Genomic DNA, 24,334 nt, shown 5'->3' with positions numbered 1-24,334 from the left:
CATTCTTTTTAGCACAATTGGAAGGGCAACCATTAGTATCAGCACAAGGATACTTGAGTAGGTTTAAGGACTAGCATATATCTTCAAGATTGCACCTTTGCCATTATTTCTTCCAAAGGGGAGGAATATCATTCAACATTCATGGTCCAACTTCTTCCTTGGAGTAGCTTTCACTAACAAGCATTCTTTATTTTGGGGGGACTACCTTCTCTCTCTTCCTCTTCTTTCTTATGGGGGGGACTTTTTCCTCTTATGAGGTTTAGTTCTTCTCATTCTTCACTTTTGTATATACTGGATGTATGCCATAATGGGGGGTCTTGATTACTCCATCCATCCATGCATCCCTATTCATCTCTCTTTTTGGGGGAGGGTTTTTTCCATGAGGTTTTCCCTCTTTCTCTACTTTATGAGAGATTACATTTTCATTATGTACATTGGTACCTAATATGGCCTAGTAGCTAGGACCCATCATGCATTTATTCCTAGTTTTCATAAGCTTAAGGGCATTCCCCTAAGTTGCACCTAAGGGGGGTGTTGGTGTAAATATGTATTTACTATTTACACTTACTTAAGTTTACTTAGGTTAATGCATTATTTTATTATCTTATTTTGTGAGACACTTAGGAGTTTGCACACCTTTTTGAGTTGTCATGTTGACAACACAGAAGTATGCAACTCTATTTTAGCACATGGTGTCTACAACACTAGAGTTTGCATCATTCACTAAGTTGTCATGTAGACAAAACAGTTATCCACACTCCCTTTTTAGCACATGTTGTCTACAACACTGATTTGCATGTTACACCCTTGTAGGCTTATCCTCTCATCATCGCACTTACTTCTATGCTTAATGGAGGATAACTCATATCTGGTGGACATGTGCCTAGTTGTATGACTTATCATGTAGCTAATTTTGAGGCATTCTAGATGCATCTCAGAGGCCTTTATATATAGGCAGTCCTAGTGTACTCTAAATGCATATTGAATGAATATATCATCATTCTAATCATACTCTCTCTTTCTGGTCTATAGTTGTGCTTGTGTTTGAGTTCTTAGTTCCTAGGTGAATTTTTCCCTAAGGAAAATTCTTACAAGTATCATGGATGACTATTTTGATTCATTCAAGGAAAAGATGAATAACAAATGTAGAATGCATAAAAAACTTGTAGAAGACTACAAGGATGATATTTATTTTATGGTGGACTATGAAAAAGTGTACATTCAAGTAGTCAAACCTAGAGTGGTATGGGTTAAGCCTCTAAACTATGAGGTCAACATTGACGACACCAAGGATATTATTGAAGCACTACTAAATGAACCTATGAATCTCAAGGCCACATATTTTGGTACTTATGAAGAAGCCAAAGTAAGAATAGAACTTGAAATTAAGCTTCCTCAAGAAGTTAGTAAAGGAAAGAAGTGGATAGCAAAATTGAGGCAAGTAATTTCTACTCTCCTATTGATTGAAGGAAAAGGAGATGATGTGAAAGAATATGAAGAAGAGGATGAAGCAAAAGAAACAAATTTTGACGAAGAAGATCCTATAAGGAAGAAAGGTAAGGTTATCTTAGCTAGACCTACTAAGTCATCTACAATAGTATTTACAAGGAGGACATCAAAATCGAGGAAGAAATTAAAGTTAGGTGAGGAGGATGCTAAGGAAATTATTTTCAAAAGGCCTCCACCTACATTTCAAGAAAAATTAAAGGAAAATGTAGGAGGATTTGGAATGAGAAACTTCAAATCTCTTTGATATGAGACTAGGAATGTAGATGAGAAAAACCAGGTTGAAGACATGACAATGTCAAAATTGGGTAAATGGAAATACTCTCCTGATCAACTTGTACAACAAATTCCCAATGAGCTTATGCAAACAATCAAACCAAGATGGGAAAATGCTAAGAAAATTGCAAAAGATATATTTGAACAAACTTTGAGGTAGGTCATGTCGAGCCTTAGTGACAAAGATATGAAATAATCTATGAAGAAAAATGGGGAAAAGCTCACTCTGAAATTCAACACATGCATGTTATTGGTAAATGGCATTAAACATTTGGTGAAGATAGCAACAACTACATGAAAGAATGTTTACAAACTTCATCAATCGAGTGATTTTTTTGTTCATGTTAGTGACAAGGATGATGAAGATGACAAGGAAGATAATGACAATGATGATGAAGAAGATATAGAAATAGAAGATGTAAATTTAGATGACAAGGAGGAATAATAGGAAGTTACATAGGAGAATCTCCTTGAGATTCAAAGTATTGAGGAAACTGACCCAGAAAAGATTGCAGTAGCGTTGATGGCCTCATTTCCTCATTCTCCAAGAAAAGATTTAATTCCATAAAACTATAAGAAAGCTTCTACCGAGTTAGTTGTGGCAACCACTACAACACCAACCACCCAACCAATCTCTGCACCTGTTCAGCTAAGTACCATATTAATTGAAGTGATCAACACTTCATCTACCAAGCAACAAGTGCCACCATCATCAGATTTGGCTATACATCAACAAGGTATTTCTACTATCAGTGCAATATCTAATTTTGTTGCTAGCCTTTCTATTTCTACTATTGTTACAATTCCAAATGTGTTAGTAACAAGTACAAGTACAATTGAGAACAAGTTTCAACCGAGTGCTAAAGTTTCAAATAAGGATAAAAGGAAAGAAGAAGACATTGATCTAGATGAGGATATAGTTATCCCAAATGGGGATATCTCTGCTCTGAATCCTGATCAAATGAACACTATGGGTGAATTATTGTAAAAGAGAGCTAAGAAATAGAAGCTTAGAGAAGAGAAGAGCAAGGAAAACCAAGTTCTTGAAGATGTAAAGAACATATTTGTAGATGCACTAAGTATTGAGGTTGATAGTACACAACCTATTTTGGTTCAATTAGTAGAAGTTATCTAGAAATTCAATGAAGATCAAAATGGACAAGACAAGTTACTACAAAGGGCAAAGAGAAAATTAGAGAACAAGGTATTGGAACAAGTGGCGTAGAAAATTGTTATAAACCAAGTATAATTGTCTACTACTCTTGGTTCATTAGAAACCTCTACAAATAATATAACTTCATTATTTAGGAAGTTTTGTGGTACATCTACCTTCACCCAAGGAATCAAATATAAATTATCTAAGATAGATGAAAACTTGAAAAAATGTGCACACCAGATGTCACTTGACCCAAGCTATACTTCTGCTCACAATTCAAAGATTAGATGTCTGACAAATTTGTAGGCAAAGTTATTAAGGGAAGAAGCTAGGATCAGTGCCACGGTCAAGAAATACAAGGCATGATTCTTCCAAACATGGATGCATTGCAAAAACACATTGCACATGCCAAAACACTCATCCATGACAATAACTTCTCCATCGTTGACAAAAACTTATCAATATGTGTATAATATGTGATATATGTATGGGGGAGCAACATAGTATTATACAAATACATGTATAGATAATCAGAAAATATCTTTTACAAAAGCAATTTTGAAAAATTTCAAAAAAAAAGTATGTTACCGAGTTGAAGACACGTGATGGAGATAAAAGAATGTTTTGAACTTGAAATTTTCAGCATTTAGTTTTGGATTGATAAGTATTTTTGTTACTAATGCCAAAGGGGGAGATTGTTGACATTAAGGTCAAGTTTGTTTATTAGTGACTCACTCTTAGTTAATTGGTTAAGCTACTACCAAGATTATCTTTCACTTTGTAGTATTAACTAAGTTTTATAGTTACTGCCAAGTAATATAGTTGTTACTAAGTTCTACAGTTGCTACTGAGTTTCATAATCTACATTTAGTTCATGCTGAGTAGTATCTATTGAGTTGACTAGTGATAATGCAAATTGGGCTTCATAGTATTAACTAAGTTGCATAGTGTCAACCATGGTCTCTAGTGTCTCCTGAGCTCACAATGTCAATGATGTGAATCTAGTGTTGACCTAGTCAAGGAATGTCAACCAAATGATTCAGTTTATATGCCAAGTTATGTAGTGTTCACCAAGTCACAAGTGTTGACTAAGTTCAAGCTACTTGGAGGTGATTAGTATGAATCGAGCTTCTACATCTATTGAGAGAATGACAATGTCAAATGTTGATAATGGTTGCTGAGTATCAGAACCTCACCAAGTTTGTCTTCAAAACCTGAGTGCCAACAATTGAGTTGACTTTGTGATCTTATCAAAATCTATGTTTTAGCCGACTTTAATGAATTATGATATGATTTGATACATATATAATGTATTATATCACATCCAAAAAAAGAGCAAGAAATGAATATGATGTGAATATAAAGAGCATAAGTGTGAATTAAGAAGGCTACAAGTAGTATAAGTGACAACAAATATTTATCTATCATAGCAAGGTGATCTTCACATTTCAAAAGAATCTCTACTAGAAAATAAGAGTTATAGATCAGAGATTAGCCATTGGTTCATCTTAACAAGTGTATCAGTTAAATCCTTTAATAGGGTAGACTTAATAGTCTTTTGCAAATCTCTATACTGAGTGCATACTTCATTGTATGTTTTGTAAATCCTTTAACAAGGTGGACCTAGCAGTCCTTATTGCTCCTAATAGGGCAAATCATTATAAGTGATCAATTGTAAAACTTAACCAACCAACTTATATTGCAGTACTAAAGATTGTGGGTATCATTCCCACCCTAGTTTTACTTTCTGTTTGGAAGGTTTTTGGGTCACCATATCTTATGTCAATTTTTTATGAATGTTTTACTACTTTCAGTCTTTCATGCATGCAATTATATCATAATATATATTAAGGATTAATTGGTGAAATAAGATTAAGTTTTATTGGTTTCTGATTCACCCCTCCTCTCTCAGTAACCTAGCCTATCCTATATTTCTAGCACACTTGTGGTTGCAGGATTTTATTGAAAGAATAAAATTTCTAAATCATCTTCTTGACTCTAGTGAATTGTAAGGCATTAATTAAGAATGCATGTATTTTGTGTCTACATCGCGTTTTCTTTATTTATTTTTCATGCATTAATGTGCTTGCTTTGTGTTTTCACTTGTTCACTTCATGTTCTCATGCATTCATATGTCTACTTCATGTATGCCTTATGTTTTCATGCAAATTATGCAGATTGAAATATTCTTGCATCCAAAATATATGCTTCGTATGATTGATCTATAAATAAAGTTATGTATAAATGACTGTTTTGCTTGAGACAATCAAAATCTTGGGGGTGGGGGGGTGGGGGGAGGTGGGCTCTAATATCCTTGTCAAATGAAATAATACTAAAATAAATATTAACACAGTTATTATTTATTATAATCATACTAAATATTGCATAATATATTACTTCTAAAATATAAGAATTAAATATATTAATAATAAATAAAGAAAATATATTATACAACAGTATAAAAGATAATATTAATAAATTATATTAAAAGGAATATTTTTTATATTATTACTAATATAATATATGTTATTAATATATTTATCTTATCAAATATAATACAATTATTATTTATGTAAAGTCACAACTCTTAGAATGATAGAGTGTGTGTGTGTGTGTGTGTGTATATATATATTAAAAAATTAGAAATCATCAATCAATATGGAGAAATATAAAACAAAAACTCAAATATATATAGAATTTTTTTGTCTACAATAAACCTAACCAAAGTTTATATAATTAAATTATTTAATATTCATGTAGGGGACATTACATTGTTGTAATTTGTTGATATTTTCCTCAATATTGTTACATTCCATTATATTCGTAGCATTCTCTTGAGAAGATTTAATTTCTCCCTTTGTTTAATCCTTATTCATTTATTGTTTTTGTAGCTAGATGATATCCTTGTTAATGATTATTTTCTCCATATCTTCTACCCCAAATTCTCCATATTCTATGTTCACTACTGGGTAGCATATTTCACTAGCAAGATTTAGTTTTTTCATACATAAACTATTCTTTTCCTCCCTCTCTATTACTAATAAGTTTTGGTGATCCTAAGTTGTCAGATAAAGGTTTCCTAGTCTGAGGCTTATTCCTTCTACAGATTGATGCAAAGATATGTTTAAGATTTGTATTCCTTGGATAGTTGTCCTATTAGGTTCCATTACAATTATTTCTTGGATATATCCCTCATATTTTCCAAATTCTATATTATAAACAGATTGGTTTGTGATGATTTTAATAGGTTTACAATCTTTTTGCCCTATTTCCAAATTGATGACAAAATTGATGTGGTTGTTATTTAAATAATTAGAATTGATGCCAATGAGTTCTCCTATGGTGCAACCTATACATTTTAATATTTGGAAATGAACTAGTTTCTCTAGGTAAGTATTTGGTATAAACCCTAGTTGGGGATTATAGTTTGTTTACTAAAGACACTAAAATTTGGCTCCCATTTGAAGAATTTAACGTCAAAGCCTTTATAAAAGCATGAAGATTCTATAATAAATTCATCCTTAATCGACTTACTTTTACAATGAAGATATACCAATTTCTTGGACACAATAGAGATACCTACCCGTTCCTATAGAAGTCGTCCAACTATTTTGCCAAATTAGGGTCACTTGAATCCAAACCATTCCAAAATGATAAAATCCCCAAGTTTTGACACTCCACTTAATGTCTCTCACTGTATTTGTTACTAGTGATTAAGATAATATATTTTTTATTATAGTTGTTATTGTCATAACTTGAAAATGAATTTACCCTTCTAAGAGTCATCTTATCGCTTGGACAGTTTTATTGATGCCCATCAACCCTAGAACTTTTAAGACTCATTTTTTATCCTTGAGTGAGATTTCCATTGGAAAAATACCTTTTGTGCAATGGTATATATGTCTTAGTAGATGCCTTCTTATGCAAATGAATTGGGTAGACTTCAAGATTTGAATTGAAGGGATTATTGATTAACCTTGAATAACTTTCTTTGTTCCTCCTAATGGAACCCTATTAGAATCTAAAAATTGTTTTGGGCACCAATTATTATTAATATTGGATCTAGAAAATTTGAGAAAATCTTTACATGATTCTTTCTTATGGTGATAGTGATCCAAATTTTCTTTATTTTTTGCATTGTTAGATCTATCGTAGTTAGGGATTTCCTTATTTAGATCTTTTTTCTTCAATTGGAAGTACTTGTATTTTCCTTTCTCTACACAATTTTGCACATAAAAATGTTTCCCCTTGTATCATTTGTACAGTTTGTTGGAGAAATAGTTGCTAGAAATGATATAATTTTGATTGCATGCATGATTGGTTGTATTGTATTTTGTTGTTGGTCTAGGAAAGGGATCATTATGAGTCAGTTTTTTAAAAACTTTACTTACTTGGCCCTACGAGTCTATGTTTGTGCCAGATGTGAATCTAAGGGTGTATCATGTTATTGATATTGCCCCTAGTTTTTGAACTGAGATGTCTTCACTATGTTTGAGAGACCTTCTTTCTTGAATCTGACCTCCTTTCTTGATATTTATGTGATCTAACTAGTACAAAGGGGTTCCATTTTTTACCTAAATTTTTTATGACATGCCAATTTGGCTTGTCAAATTCACTTTTTCTTTAATATGATCCTAACAATGTCAAAATTATGATGATACTTAAGGTTTTTTGTCAAAATTTTGATGACATTTAAGTTCTTTTGTGAAAATTTTGAAAACACTTAAGTTTATTGTTAAATTTTTGAAGTTGTCAGGATATAAAAAGAAAAAAAGAAAAGTGAAACACTTCATTTTTTTTCATGTGGTAGATTATAGGTAGGAGGGTTCATTGTTGTTTCTTAGGCAAGAGAAACACTGATCGTGACAAGAGAAACCTATTCCTTAGGCAAGGGAATTTTTGAAGCTTTAGCTGAGTTGCGAGAATGGAGACTCAATTTATTTATCAACAATAACAATAGTTACAATACAATCCTTTTTCCAATTCTCATTAAGAGATAGAGAATTTTAGAGAATATATGGCACATAAATGTTCCTTAGAAGATATCTAAACAACCATACAAAATGCACTATGGGGCTACATATTTATAGATCTCAATACAAGTATAAAAACCCATGGTTTTTGAAACCACCTCAAATAGAAAAGAGGTATGTTGTGTTAAAACTAGCTAAACCAATGACATGTTGCACATAGAATTTTTTTAGAATAACTCAACCACAATGGTCACCATTCCATATGCAACACCTAGCTCACACCACTTTTTAATAGCGAGCTCCACCATAAATACAAAATGCCAAATATTGACTCTTGGCCATGACTCTTCCACCAAACTAATCACTGTCATTATCATTACATAGATTCAACATAGCAACTTATGACTCTACCTCCTTAACTTTAGGGCTTCTAAAATGGGCCAAAGAAAATAAATAATTAAACAACATGTGTGGACTCAAAGGTTAAGAAACCTTTATCCGAACATCCTTGCACTTGCCAAAGACCTATCAAGAGTCAAAACTCTATCACATTCTCAAGGCCCCAAGACACATAGAACCAACACACCATTTGAACTTCTTAGTGTCCACTGGCTTTGTTAATGCATCTGCAACATTCTCCACAGTACCAATTTTTTTAAAGTTTACCTTTCTATCTTCCATCATATCACAAACAAAATGATACCTATAATTACCCAAAAATGGTCATCTGGACTATGAGCCTTCTTTCTAGCAATTTTGCATAATTTATCTATTACTTTTATTATTATCAAATAATCATTTTCTTATTTATTCTATTATTATAATCTATGGTTTGACCACCTTATTCTAAGTCTTTTATTTAATTAAAAGAAAATTTCCCCTTTTAATTAAATAAAATCCCCAAAGTCTCTTAATTCCTAAGTGCGTGCATGAAAAGGATTATTTCTATTTTAAAAATAAAAGAAAATATTTTTTGTCTCACATGTGAGGATGCACTTCTCAAGGTGGGTGGAATCTTCATTCTCCTCCACACATCTTTTTCCTCTTAAACATTATCGTTGATCTTACTTAGTCAAGATTCTTGTGCACAAAGTCAACATGAGATTCACTCTCCACCCTTTTGTTTTACCACTTACTCTTTAAAAGGAGACTCTCTCCTCACTCTTTCAGCTCTTACACACTTATGCTATTGTTATGCTGCAAGTTTTCTTAGAGCTTTTAGAGCACTTGGAGCACTCACTTTGCACTCACCTTGCACATCATTCTCTTACTTGCATTTAGCTTAGTTTCCTTTCATGCATTAGCTTATATCAAATAGTTTAAATAGATGGTTTGTAACTCTTCATACTTGTTGGCTTAGATATTGCATCTCATTTTAGCTTACTTGCATTAGTATTGAACTTATCTTGATTCTTGGATATTGGAATTTTTTTCTCTACTCTTTGAATCTTCCATTCTATGGTACACCTTGCAAGGGTTGCTTAACTAGGTTCATTTGAGAGCCATGATCTCATAGCTCTTGCACATCATAGGTAGGAATCTATAGGCCACCACTCGAGATGCTCTTCATCATGGGTATTCTAAAGTATAAAGGTCTATAGAAGTGTGGCACATTTTATGCACATAATACAATACATCAATATGTTTTTTTCTGACATGGAAAGTAACATTCCTTTCTAAACAAATAGTACTATGGTTGTTGCAACAAATAGTAATTTGTCTTTCATAAATCCAATATTAGAATACAATCTCTTAAGACCAATGACCTCTTTAGAAGCATGAGTGGCTACCATATACTCTTCTTCCATAGTGGATAAAGCAACTACAAATTTCCATTTTCTCATCCAACTAATTGCACCACCAAACATCATGAAAACATATCCATTAGTGGACCTTTTGTTTTTAATTTCACTTGCCCAATATGAATCCACATATCCATGAATACAAATAAAATATTGAGATACAAAATATTACCATAAAACATGAACAATACTTAGATGTGCCCCTTAGATAATTGAACACTCTCTTAACTGCATCCCAATGCAACCTTCCAGGATTAGCCATACTCTGAGTAAGGACTCCCACTACTCTTGGGAAATGTATAGACCATAGAATACATCAAGCTACCAACAAAACTCGCATAAGCTACTCTAGACATCTCCTCCATATTAGTAGGATATTTTGGACAATCCTCCATAGAAATATTTTCTCATTGTAACATTGGAACAACTAACTTCTTGCAAGTTGTCATAATTAGTTTTGTAATATTGATGTTGATTTTAATGCAAAGACCTACTTGAATCTTTCTTCTTTACTTTCTTTTAATTTGGTGTCTTTGCTACTTTCTTACTATGGACGATTTGTCATCCCTCTCCTTGATCTTCCTTCTTTGTTTACTTTTGTGGGATTTTGAGGGGGTCATGTTTGCTAGCGTTCTACTTTGAGCCATCATTGATGCTAGTTATGTGGATAATATTTTGAGGGCTATCTTTTGCTTTCCATGCCCTAATTATTTCTTTCCCTTTGATTTCATGAAGTTTCACTGGGACTTTGAAACTATTTTTGAAGTTTCCCTCTTTTTCCATGAGATTCATTATATATCAATTTTCCAATGATTATGTATCTACTGTTCAAGTTTCATTGTGGGATTGATGTCTAGAATGAGGCAAAAAACCTTTTCAAGTCCCCAGAATTATGTCAACAAGACTTCATGTTCACATATTCGCATTACTAATTGCTTTGTACTCTACCTTTTTCACATATATTCAATTTATAATTTATGATTGAAATTTATATTAATTCTTTTTAATCTTTCTTAGTTTACATATAATAAAAAGTCACAAATTCTTGATGTTATCAATATATTTTTCAAAGTCATAAAGGACTATTGACCCAATAATATAAATCCACAAATATAAGAGCATTTTAACACTATAATCCAATCCAAGTCCTTTAATAAAAAAAAAAATAGTAAAATGTCTAATGCTTCAATAAGAAACAAATTGTTGTGAATGAAAAGTTTAACAAGATAGTATTGCATCCATTAGATGTAGTTTTTCTTATCAATTCACCAATCAAATTCAAGTATTTTTAGAGTTTATTAGTGTGTATTATAGTTCGTTAATTTCATATATTTAAAATTTTGAAATAATAACATTTATTTATCTTTTGATTGGTTCCCACTATTTTTAGTAAGGAAAAAAACCATTTTCTAATACTTTAATTAATAAATTTTTAGCATGTCTCATAAATGCATTCTTAAAGGTACAAAGTTGGTGACTTTTAAAATTTTCTAGTGCAAAAATATTAAATTAATGAAAAAGGTAAATGTTAGTACATAGTACGAGTATCAAATTTGTGATTTACATTATTTTATAAGATTGTTTTTATTTATTCAACTCCCCTTCTTGACTCATTTGGTGGAGGAACATTTTTCAATTTTATATTCAATATTAAATAAAAAATTTCAATTAATTTAATTTTTTATTAAATTCAATATATAGACATGTGTGTGTATTTTTAATTAATTTTATACAAATATTTTTTCAAGTTAATTTATATGAATGATTTTTTAAATTATATTATCTAAATAGATTTTTTAATTATTTTATATATGAATTTATCTAGTTTTTAATTCTATTTTATAAAAATGATTTTTCAATTTACTTAATATAAAAAATCTTTAAATTTATTCTTGGTCTTTTAAATTTATTCTATATAGATGATATTTTACATTAGTGTGTATTAGTATATATATTCTTGATGTTGATCTAGAATTCATATCTAAACAAATAGAATTAATTTATATTATTAGTTATATTTAAATCTTGAACGATTACTAAACAAAGTGATTTTTATGGTACATGTTTTTTGTAAGCATGGGTAGTCTAGGTTTGGCTTAGGGCTAAACATACCATAGGCTTGAATTGTTTGATGTTTCATATATATTTTTGTTTACATACCGATGTGAGATGTAATTCAAAATGTGATATGTATATGTACTACTTGTATGTATCTATCGTACTTTGATATTATGACTTATTTACAAAATTAGTGTTATTTACATATTACATATTACATATTTTTTCTATTTCTTCTAACTCTCTCTTCATATCTCCTCTCATTGCTTCTTTATATTTCTATTTCTATTTCTATTTCAAATAGTTCACTAGCCTTCTTTATGTTTCCCCATTTCGCCTACATGTCTAGCAGCCCAGTTACAACAATAAATTAAAAAATTCATCTTTCTTTTATGTCTTAATCGATGTAAACACAAAATTTGAACTAGTAGAATGGATTTGCTATGTTGAACATGTATCCAATGTAGTTTTGTTTCGTGTGTAGGTGAAAACAATTTTAATTCTAATTTTTGTTCATGCATTGAACTTCCCTTCAATTTATTTTTTCTTTCTAGGTGTAAAAAGCTTGGATTTCAATTTTAGTTTCGTCTATTTAAGATTCTATAACTAGCTTATATATGGAGAGAGAGTAATCCTTCTTGAGGTGCCTATTTTTCATCAAATTCTAAGTTTTCTTTTTTTTTGTGTGGGTTAGGATTTGATGAAAAATAGGTGGCTTGAGAAGGATTACTCTCGACATATATATGCATATATATGCCACCTACTCTCTCTCTGGTAATTCTACCTAATCACCCTCTCTCACTATTCCCCCCCCCTCTCTCTCTCTCACCCTTTCTCCCTCCCTCTCTTTAGTAATTCTTCCTAATCACCCTCTCTCACTATACCCCCCACCCCCCACCCCCCCCCCCCCCCCCTTTCCCCACTCTCTCTCTCTTTGTGTGTGTGTGTGTAAAGAACTTCAAGAATTCCTAGGGTCAACAACTTATTACTTTTGATTTGGATGCAGTTGACCTTACAATTTTATTCTATATAACATAATGGGATTCCTTGCCTCGCTCTATTTATACCCTCTAATCACATTCTCCCTCTCTCTCTATATATGTCCCCTAATCACCTCCTCTCTCACTCTCCCCTACCATATCTCACCATTATATCCCTCTCTATACCTGAAACTATAAGATCTCTCTATTAAGAACATCTTTAGCTACTAGAAATGTAATATGAGTTCTCATCTCTCTCTCTCTCTAGATATGGCTCCCTCCCTCCCTTTAACCAAGTGTCACTTTATCTTCCCTCCGTTAAAAACATAATATGCATCCTTTTACAACTAGACTATGGCTATTATTATGGTTAGATTCTATGTTAACATCTACTATAATAAGATGCATTATTACGTTTCCTTTCATATATAATTTGTTGTTATATTTTTTAGATTAAATCCCAAATAGAATGTATAAGAGTTGAGAAAATTATATAGTTGAAATTTTTATCAAATAAATTTTTAATAAAATATGCATTTAACTACATATTATTATAATATTATATAGTAATTTATATAATATAAGAAAATTCAAATCAAAACAATTGTATAATACCTTTTATTTTAGTAGTAGATCCTATCTATCATTTGAAAAATGAAAATAACCTATGCAATATTAATCATTTAAAAGTAAAAAAATTGTAGATATAAACAATTGTATTTAAGCCAATAGGCTTATATGTGGGAGCTTTTCTCCTGGTTTTTGCTTATGTACGCCGGTAAATTGTGAGCCTCGTCGGTGGATTTTTTGAATGTTGAAAATTTTCGATTACTAATTCTCACCCAAATCTGAGGAAATATTTCTATTATTTTTCCCTCCTCTTTAGGATTTGCTTGTTATTTCCTTTTCCATGTCTAGCTTTTTAAACTTCCCATCTTTAAAAATCAACATAGTTGTTTGAGGTTTCCAATTTGTTCATTTTTCCCATTCTGAATTGATCTAGTTTGAAGCCTTCAACCCTATTTGCATTCATTACAATGTGGCGAGTTTTTCTCAAATTTGTATTAATGTTATCATATATTTTTTATGTTTTTCTGCTTTGATTTGTTAGTTGTTTTATTTAGTTGTTTTGGCTTCAATCATAGATTCAGTCAAGGAATCAAACCCTAATTCAACCATGAAACCCTCTTCTTCTTTGTAGGGCAACCATCTCCTCTTTTTCCCACCTTTGAGACACCCCTTGTTCTGAAGCATCTGGGTAATCATATTCATATTGCTCACCATTGTAGATAGAAACAAAATCATCTGGTAAGGCCTTTGCTCTGTCAAATTTAAGCGTCAGTTGAACTCCTTCATATCCTTATCAATGCTTTTCTACTCCTTCTAAACAATCTATACAATAACGGTGTCCTCCTCCTTGTTAAGCCCATGTAGTCCATTGTTGTTCGCAAAGCTCGATTCCATGCCCTCATGATAATTAAGCCTCCTCTGAAAAATGTCCTTGAGATTTTGTTTTTGCCCTCTTATAAAGGATTCATCTACAAACTCGCATCGATTAGGATCCACCTTACAAAACCCCTACAACCCATTTAATGTGATAAATAAAAGAATACTAAATCAGAATTATGTCCTACTTCTTGATCAAGTCCACCAAAACAATTTTAAAAAATTCATATAAAATGAGATGAGATGCATAATGGGGCCCATCAATAATCAAAGGACCTGCTTCTTTGAAGCTTTTTTTGATAAGCCATAAAATAAGAAAATCATGTATGACTTTACTGAATGTCTTGTAATTTTTTCCTCGAATGGCTAAACGAACAAATTTAGAGTTTGTATCTGGACAAGCAGAACAATATGCCATAATATTTGTGGCATGTAGTATTGTAGCAGTGAAATCACCCAACCCATAGTGGCTCTAGAATGAGTATAGATTGGGGATCCTTTACTTGTAAGTCTCTCTTCTTTTGGCATTTCTTTGAAGATTTAAGAATGTGAATCTCTTGACCTCTTTCTTCCCCAATTTTGCTTAGGGTTTGAGCCACCTCAGAACATGAATTTAAAAGCCAACAAAAAATTAATCAAAGGGAAGATCAAACAAACAAAAAAGTTTCCTAGAGAAATAAATACAAAACAAGAACACAATATGTTACTCATAGTACTTTATCATAGTCAAAGGCATCAAATAATTTCATTTAATAATAATCAAGAGCAAGAACCGCTTACTGCCACCACTACTGGAAGGAGATGCATCGACAACATGGTCAAGATATAATGCTGGAAATCCTCTAGACACCTGTAATTGATTAAAAGAGAGTCAATCCATGTATGGAAAGGTTATAGAACTCCAATCCAAATGAATGGTAAGAGCTTATATAGGAAAAATGAAAGTTAAAATGCATATGGTAGTGCAAACTACTGAAACACTCATCAGGACTCACCACTTGACCATTGGTGACCAAAGTCATATGAGTTTGACAAGTCTCCTACCTCGTAGATCTTGGGGCACCAACATCCTCCCCTCGGCCATAACTCATTTGCCAATGCAACACTGCCTTTACAATCTTCTATTTTTCATTTCTGTCACCTGGGGGTATGTAATGATAATCATTCCCCAAGTCCCTAGAATGCTCTTCTTCTTTATCACCTTCCACCCAGGGGTATCCTATTTGTAGAAAAATTAAAATCCTTACTTGTCATCATTCCAAAATAGAGAGAGAATAGATTATCTACAAAACAATGACTCTTTAAGTCATCTTGCAATCAGATTCCTCCACATATTGCATATAATTAGAAACTAGTATCCTCCCTACATTTAATTCATATTTCAGTACTATTGACTTTTACAATATCATAGTCAAATAAAAATTAATTAACAGATGTTCAAAGTTGGATGTCTTTTATATCTACTTTTGCACTATGGACAAGACATTTTCCCATCCTTTTTCTCATTAATAATAGCAAGCCATGCACACAGGAAAAGCACACTTGGTGCATGCTACAAACAAATCCCCATCAGCAATTAGCCCAACATCATTCCCAAAAATTTGGCAGACTTGGCCACTTAAGTGATTCATAGGTTTTGCCTACATTTGCCAAAAAAAAATGAGAGATCAATTAGAAACAACACATTGTTGTGAGTAAATACGCACACAGATGAGTAAATGTATGTGCATTTTAAGAAGCATACTACTACAACAGATTTGGACAATTAGCAATGTCCATGATTGTAAAATCCTGCACTTTACACAAGCAAAACCTATAGATGCCAAAATAGACTAGAACCATGTAAATAGACCAAAAATAGAGGTGAAGCTTGAAAAGTTCATAATCATACATGGATGTAAGGAGCTACTATAAAAGAAAAGACAAATTATTGGTTCAGGATATGAAGGCCCCCAAGAAATCTGACCATTTCCAAAACAAACTTGTGGATTGAGTTGCTTATGATGTCTATTCTACTTGAGTTGCTTGGTAATTTTTGTTTACTCCCATCTGAAGTCCTTGAGAGTTTTCTGCAACAAATAAAATCACATCATTATGAAACAATGGCTATCTACATGTCTTTATATGCACATAGGAACCATATATTGCCATAATAGAATATGTACTATGCAGTGTTCAAGCATTAGCACTATGTTATGGATGTCATAGAAATACAGATGGAAACCTTTTAAAAGTAAATGTTTTCATAGCATGTGTAAAAAGACCAACAAAACAAGTTTATTTGATGTGTTGCACCATGATATTTCTTTGTAGCCAGTGATGCTTTAGGTAGTGGATTTGAATTCTTCCTCTTATTATTTGCAACTAGCAATGTCAGAGCTACAAAAGGTGCATTGATTGCTGCTGCAGAAGATGGACTAGCAGAGACAGATGTCATTGCATAAGGGACTGTAGCAACCAAAGGTTTGTTCAATCAGTGCACTTCCAGCCCTATATAGATACAGGTCATGCTATCGATGACAGTATCGAAGTGTAAATCTCCATCAAAAACATTCTAAGCTACGAGGGATAGCCTTAAGTAATGCCTCTAGGTATTAATGAATGTGAAAAATACTAAAATTAGATGAAGTTAAAGTTTTTGGTAAAGACTATTCCAAAAAAAAAAAAGCATTGAGTTATATCGCTTTGTAATCCATAACTCCTATTTTGTTTCCTTTGTACTCGATTGGTCTACCCTCCTAAAGGAGGGTTTAGTTTATGGCATAATAGGAGAGATCATGCCACTAGATCATGCCACAATGGTCGTGGATTTGGTGTTCCTAGCTATAATACAATACAACTAATTCTAGTAGGAGGATAAAGAATTCTTAAGCATATGAATTCAACACCATCTCTATGAATTATTTTAAAGCATTGAATTGATCGTATAATTTCATATAAATTTTTTTTTCAAGGAATAATGAATGAACGTGCATCTATCCCTTCTCATATTTGGAGCAGGGAATGTGATAAATTCTTTTTGAGTGCCATATAAGCTATTTGATTCTACTAATTTACTATAAATAGAATTACAAGCATAAATTCATGTTGTCTACTATTCAGAAAATATACATATTAACAATTTTACTAGTTTAGTTGCAGGTTACTCAAATTGGCTCAACTAAATTCAGCTTATTATCATGTACACAAAATAATTGCACTTGATTTACCATAGGATAAATCATGAAACTATGGAATTTCATCCACACTAGCTTCTATTTGGAATTTACAAATTTGTCACATTGTTCTTTCCAAATACAAATGGCAAGTTCTGGAATGTTCTATTGTTTGCCAATTGATTTGATAATATTGAGTTTCTATTAAAAATTTTATTGATTTTTTTAAATTTATACATTGTTTAGAATTCTAATTAACTGCAATTATAGCATCGTAGAAAGTATTCTCTAATTCTTTTTTAAATCTTCTAATTTTTCTATACATTAGTCTTCCATTAGGGGCGTATGTGTACTTTTTTGGTCTAACAGAACTTACTGTTTGTTACTGGATTATATGTGATATCTGCAAAAAAAAATTTAACTTGTTCTAAGTTTAATATGTTATGTTTCAAATTCAAGCACTGAATTAGATTTACTCCTTGCTAAGTTAGATGTAAATATAAATATTTCTATCCATTTTTATTGTGGTTTTAGAAACTGATGAAATCTCAAATTTGCAATATTTAACATGTCCATGGTGTTGGTTATCTTCACATTTGTGTGATTTTCTAACATGCATGAATCGAGTTACATTATTATTGACACTTGATGTGATTTATTTGTATATTTAGTCTTCTATTGAAATTAACTTTGGGAAAAAATTAGAAACTTCTCTTTCAACCTCTTTTGCAAGAACCATTGAGAATAAGAAGTTGTGTGATGCTCCTAGATGTCATGACTTTTCCACTCCACAGTTTGGTCAGACTCTTTATATAGTTGATAATTTCCTTTTAATGTTGTTCTCTTTCTTATGAAAACATATCACATCTATCGGCTTCTCATTGTACGTTCAACTGCTAGTTAATTTTATCTTTTATATAAGTTATTTTATTACTTTAATGAATTTGGAAACTCTTTATTTATTGGAAAATGAAACTAACAATCTTGTTATATTTAAATAAACTCTAAATTGATTTAGAAATTAAAAAAATACAAACAATTGTATTCTATTTTATATTTGATCTAGTTTTAATATCTAGCACTTATACTCACACCTCCCATATTATAAAATAAATTTATATTTTTTTTTTTGTTTGTTGAAAAAAGATTGATCCTATCTTTAATTTCAATGGTGTATAAGTATTATTAACAATTCAAAATGAAAGATAATCAAATATCCATGTATATTTTAGTAAGTTTTTAAATCAAATTTGATTTGTTTAAACTTAGAAATTACTAAAGATTAAAAGTTTAATTCATTCATTTTTGAATGAATGAATATATTAATAAAAAAGATTTTGGTTTTAAATTTTGAAGCTTTAGAAAAATTAAGATCATTAATATTATGTCTAATTTTGTTTTAAAAAAATTGAAATGATTTTCTAGGCCTATTATTTTGGCCCTATTTTTTGGAACATGTTATTTTTGATTGCCTCCTATTTTTCCAGCCTATAATATTAGAATATTAGGCCCATTATTATGGAATATCAAAAGACATTTCATATGTAACTGCTTTCTATTCTTTTTTCTTAACACAGAGGATTCCATGACATGTTCTCGTTGCTGTTGCCATTTGCCAGTGGCTATCTAGCTGACTAGATTATTATATTCAATTTTTTTAATTAAATAAAACAAGAGAAAAACATGCTAATGCAATTTTCAAATTAATTAAAAAATCATTAAAGAGGTGAATCTGTAGATGCTGCCCTGTCATTATATATGCCTCTCAGCATAGCCATGGCAAAGCACATTTTACTCCTGTAAATATTTTTCGATAGTGAAGATCATCAAAAAAAATTCTCACAGTTTACGAGTGATGATATAGTTTCCGATTACATTGTCTAGATTTTTGCTGTCAAAATGTACTTTTATTAATTAATTTAAATAGTAAAAATTATATATATCAGTTTTATAAATTTTAATTTATTAAAAAATATAAACAAATGCAAGTGCATTTTGACTCTCGGTAGCCAAAACCTAGAACATACATCTTACTTATTTTATCATCAAAATGTCCGTTACAATATGTTAGAATAAATACTGTTACTCAAAAAGCCGTGAGCAGAGATGGAATTGGAAATAAGAGTTCTTGTGTCTGAGAATTAATAAAGCCAGCCTCTACTCAACCATTGGTATTTAGAAATTATCCAAATGCCAAAAGGGACTATATGGTATTTTGAAAGCTGATGCAAGGGACAGCCAAGATCAACAAAGAGACTAGAGACATGGATATAACTGGGAAGCGAAGTAAGTAGCGGTATTTAATGAGCCATAAAAATACTGAGGGATTTCAGGAAAATAAAATCAAAAGTGTTGCATGATTTTGAAATCAAAGAATATAATAGATGCAGGGCTTATCAAGATCTTGCTTGATAAAAATGGTCTAATAAGCTTTATTGACAAGGATTTTGGCTTTGCTCTGTTCATTTGTCTACAGCCCATTAAATTGAAACCCTAATAAATGCAGAGACTTTTCTAAACATGGTAACTAATGCTTTCACAAATTAGATTTTGAAACATTTATCTGCACAGGAAAAGAAGCCAGCTTCATCACTTTAATGGTTTGGGCAATTTCATGGAAACACCCAGGCAGATCTGCCAAAAGGACTGAGCTCATAGCCCTAGTTAATAAATCAAAAGACGAAAAAATACTCATAATCCCAGCCATAAACTCTCACCAGTCAAGCTGATTATCAACAGAATGAGAAAACTTGTTGGATTACATTGCAACTCAGAGCTCCTTGTATTACAAAATTACATTTATGGTTTCCAAAAAAATACAGATTTAGATTTCTTCAACACTATTCATCCCAACGAAAAGGAAATCATCATTGCAGAATGTTATGGAATCATGTCAAGCCAGGGTAAGTAACACTTGCGAAGGCATTTTGCAATCATAAAATGTGAAATTTCGCTGTCAAAGTATGCATTTCTAATAACAGACAATTTGAATCCCTGCGCCCCAATTTTTATCTGGGACAAGTGTGCAGACAATGCAAATAGCTAATAGCTAAAAGAGGCCGTTCATTAAGTAGTTGAAACAAAGATATATGAAAATGAGTAGTTGAGATGGAGAAACATGAAATGAGTAGTTGAGACAAGAAGCTGAAATAGGTAACAGTTCATGAACAATTGGAAAAGTATCACAACAGTAATATGAAACAGTTCCATAAGAAATAGTAGCTACATCCGTAAAAACACATGAATATAAGTCGTGAGAGAGTGCTGATTGACAACATCATAATTTCCCAAACTACTTCAAAGAAAACACATGAATTGGATCTACTTACAAGCTTGAAGAATTACAGCTTAAGAAATGAATTTGACAGGAAACAATACTACCGCTTGTGGTGGAAGACGAAACTATCAAACACGAAGTAGTAAAACTAGTTTGGAAGTTATGAACATCTAAAATGAACTACTTTGACTGTCAGATGCCTTTGGTCCCACGCAGTTGGTACTCTCCAGGAGTTCTGATATGGGAGCTGTTAAATTGGAAGCAGTTTCCCCTCCCATCAAAGATGTCCTCTGCCTTTCCAAGGCATTTGCTACACCTCTCATGGAAGGTCGCTCTCTTGGTGTTTCAGCACTGCAAAGCAAACCAACTTGAATAAAAGAAAGAAGACATCTATTGTCTTCCACATTTTCATTCTCATCTTTCAGCAGTTCACTGTCCACAATATCTACTAATCTCTCTGAACAAGCCAGCCTCACCCACTTTTGTAGGTTCAGCTCTCCCACAAACATGTCATCACTAGGTCTCCTCGTAACCATCTCTAATATCAGAATTCCATAGCTATAAACATCTCCTTTTGTAGAAAAATTCCCACCCAATCCATACTCTGCAATCCATTTTATTCATAAAGTATAATTTAGTAGATAATGATGCTAATATAAAGATAACTCAAAAAATGTTACCTGGAGCAATATAGCCGATGGATCCTTTGAGTCCAAATGTTGTTGTACTCAGTGAATCTAAAGAATTGGTAGTAGTTAAACGGGCTATACCAAAATCAGTGACAATGGCTGTCATGGTGTCATCCAAGAGCACATTGTTGGGTTTTAAATCACAATGCACAATTTGTAGAGGACAGTCATGATGTAAATATTCCATTGCATGGGCTACATCTATAGCAATGTTCAAGCACTCTCTCAATCCCAATTTACAAGAGCCTTGATCATCCCTATCAGGGTGCAACTGTTTTTCCAGATTCCCATTAGGTGCAAACTGAAGATCCAAACCTTTTGAGTACGGGTAGAAAAATGCACTTATGATGGTGATGAGATTACGATGCCGAATCCTCCCTAACAATTTGCACTCTCTCTTAAAACTCTTTAGAGCTTCTTCATTTTGAAAATTAAGTCTTGATGGCAATGATCTTACCATCGCTCAATACACCTTTGAAGACAGATCCAAAATTACCCACTCCAAGCAAGGTTGACTCATCAAATCCAGATGTTGCAATGACAAGATCCCGACAAGAGAATTTTGGGTAGCCCATACGCTCAAAGCTGAAGCTCGAGGGAAGGACTAGCTGCCCAGAAAATTTATGTTTCCATAGCATTGCTAGAATGAAGAAGCATAATATAAATCCAATGGATCCAACAACTGATGTCACTATTTTCTTAATCGGGGAATGTTTTTGGTGTGTGTGAGTTGGGCATGGAGGCAATGAATAATTTTTGGGGCCACACAGGCTTGGGTTCCCCATAAGCAATGCTACAACAGTTCTATTTGGAAACAAGTCCACTTCTGGAATCATCCCTAACAAATTATTGAAAGATAGATCCATCTCCTGGAGATATCTTAATTTGGAGAGTGAATGAGGTATTGGACCTACAAAGGAGTTGTGGAACAGATTGAGGTGCTCTAATGCTGTGCAGTCTCCAAGTGAAACTGGAATGAGCCCAGTGAGTTGATTCCCAGATATATCTATGCCTTGAGCCATTACAATGCTACTCATTTCCTGTGGCAACGACCCTTGCAGTGAATTCCATGAAAGATCGAGGTAGAATTGTAGCTTTTCAAGGCTGGCGATGACTTCCCTCGGTATCGTTCCCCCTAGTTTATTGTGAGATAAGTCAAGGGCCTCTAACTTCTGGACATCCCTCCAAACTAATAGGGATTCCCCCTGATAGATTGTTGCGGTCTAGATAAAGACGTCTTAGCTGCTGGGAGTACAAAGAGAATCTGGTATTTTTCCAGATAACTGGTTGTGGGAAAGACTTAAGAACCCCATATGTTGCATTTGGCCAATCTCGCTAGTAATGCTTCCCTCTAATTGATTCCGTCTCAAGTACAACCGTTCCAACTGACGGAACCTTTCAATTGCAGATGGAATAGTGCCGCTGAAATGATTAATGCCTAGATCTAATAAAGTTAAGTTTGTCAGATTGGCCATCTGTTGTGGAATGCTGCCGCTTAGCATGTTGTCTGATAAACTCTAGCGATAAAGATTGGAAGACAGTTCCCCTATGGATGGGAGCAATACACCAGTTAAATGATTGCTTCCAATTTGTATTGCTTGCAAGTGGGAGCAATTTGTTACTGCTGTCGCTAACAAGTTGATTCAGAAGGTTCAACTTACCCAGCTCGACTGGAACCGTTCCACCCAGTTGGTTTTCAGCTAAGGAAAGTATTTGGAGACGGGAACAATTTCCCAAGGAGTTTGGTATGTTTCCGCTAAGCTGATTTCCCAATAAACTGAGATAATCTAGTGCAGTGAGCATGCCCAATTCAGGAGGGATGTTGCCTGACAACTCATTTTCGGCGAAATCCAATTCCACTAGGGCGGATAGATTTTCGAAAGAGGGCGGAATGGTACCCGTGAGATTGTTAGCGCCCAGGTAGAGGTACTTCAAACTCGTGAGAAGACTGAGCTCAGGCGGAATGCTGCCATGGAGTTGGTTGTAGGAGAGTGCCAGAAAATAGAGAGAGCGGCAAGCGGAGAGAGAGGGGGGAATGGTTCCTCGTAATCGATTATGTTCAAGCCAGAGTATCCGTAGATGTGGTAATTGGCCGAGTTGGGGAGTAATGGAACCAGTGAGGTGATTTCGTGAGAGTTTGAGGGAGCGAAGAGAGGAGAGATTGCCGAGGGCCGGAGAGATGGTACCGTGTAAATTCATTTGGGTCAAGTGGATGGCACGAACGGAGTGAGAAGAAGAGGAGTGGCAGGAGATGCCAGTCCAATTGCAGACGGGGTGAAGGGGAATCCAGTCGGGCAGAGAAGAAACACCAGCTTTGAATCGCAACTGAATTTCTTGTTGAAGAGAGAGATTACTTAGAGAATGAGGAAGAGCAGAGATTAAGAAAATGGAAAGCACTGGATAAGTAATGATAAAAGAGCGGCCATGGTAGAGCAAGCAACAGTGAGGCAGGGGCAACACGGAGGGCAATTGATGAGAATAAGATTGAAATGGTGGAGGAATAAATAGACGTGGGAAAGCAGTGAGCGTTTTTAGCAAACCAAATTTTTGTACTGCACATTACGATCAGACTGCTAAAGTCCGTCAATTTCCCTCAATCAGCGTCCTGCATAACAATTCAAATCTAATCTCTGTCAATGTCTTTTTAAACTTTTATACTATTCGAATCTAATTTCTCATCCTGAAAGAAAATTTCGGACTTGGTTAATTTTTAAAACTTGCCTAGTTTTAAGCTTTAAATTGGTCATTTTATCTCCGAATCTTTGTGAGTTTCTAAATCTTCATGTCTCCGGCTCATTCCCAGCTCCACACAGCACTTGAAATTTTCAAAATCCGTCTTCTGAGCCTCAAGTTATTGCAAGTTAATGGAGAGATCCAAATTACGCGTTTTCAATTATCATTAACTATTAACCTCTTAAACAAGTTAATGATAACTTTCAAATTACACATTTTGGAGTAGGTTAATTAACCTCTCCAAAAACACGTATCTGTTAACCTCTTAAACAGGTTAATGATA

The 24,334-nt window shown here is 33.1% G+C and overlaps 1 pseudogene; it reads right to left on the bottom strand.

Moving 5' to 3' along the window:
- Positions 1 to 20,799: 20,799 nt before the first annotated feature.
- On the bottom strand, positions 20,800 to 23,517 carry LOC149543190 (uncharacterized; annotated as a pseudogene).
- Positions 23,518 to 24,334: the final 817 nt, after the last annotated feature.

This window comes from Cupressus sempervirens, chromosome 8, assembly GCF_028749045.1.
Source record: "Cupressus sempervirens isolate cs-2001-9-10 chromosome 8, ASM2874904v1, whole genome shotgun sequence".
Taxonomy (NCBI): domain Eukaryota; kingdom Viridiplantae; phylum Streptophyta; class Pinopsida; order Cupressales; family Cupressaceae; genus Cupressus; species Cupressus sempervirens.
This window is presented reverse-complemented; position numbering and strand designations above follow the sequence as displayed.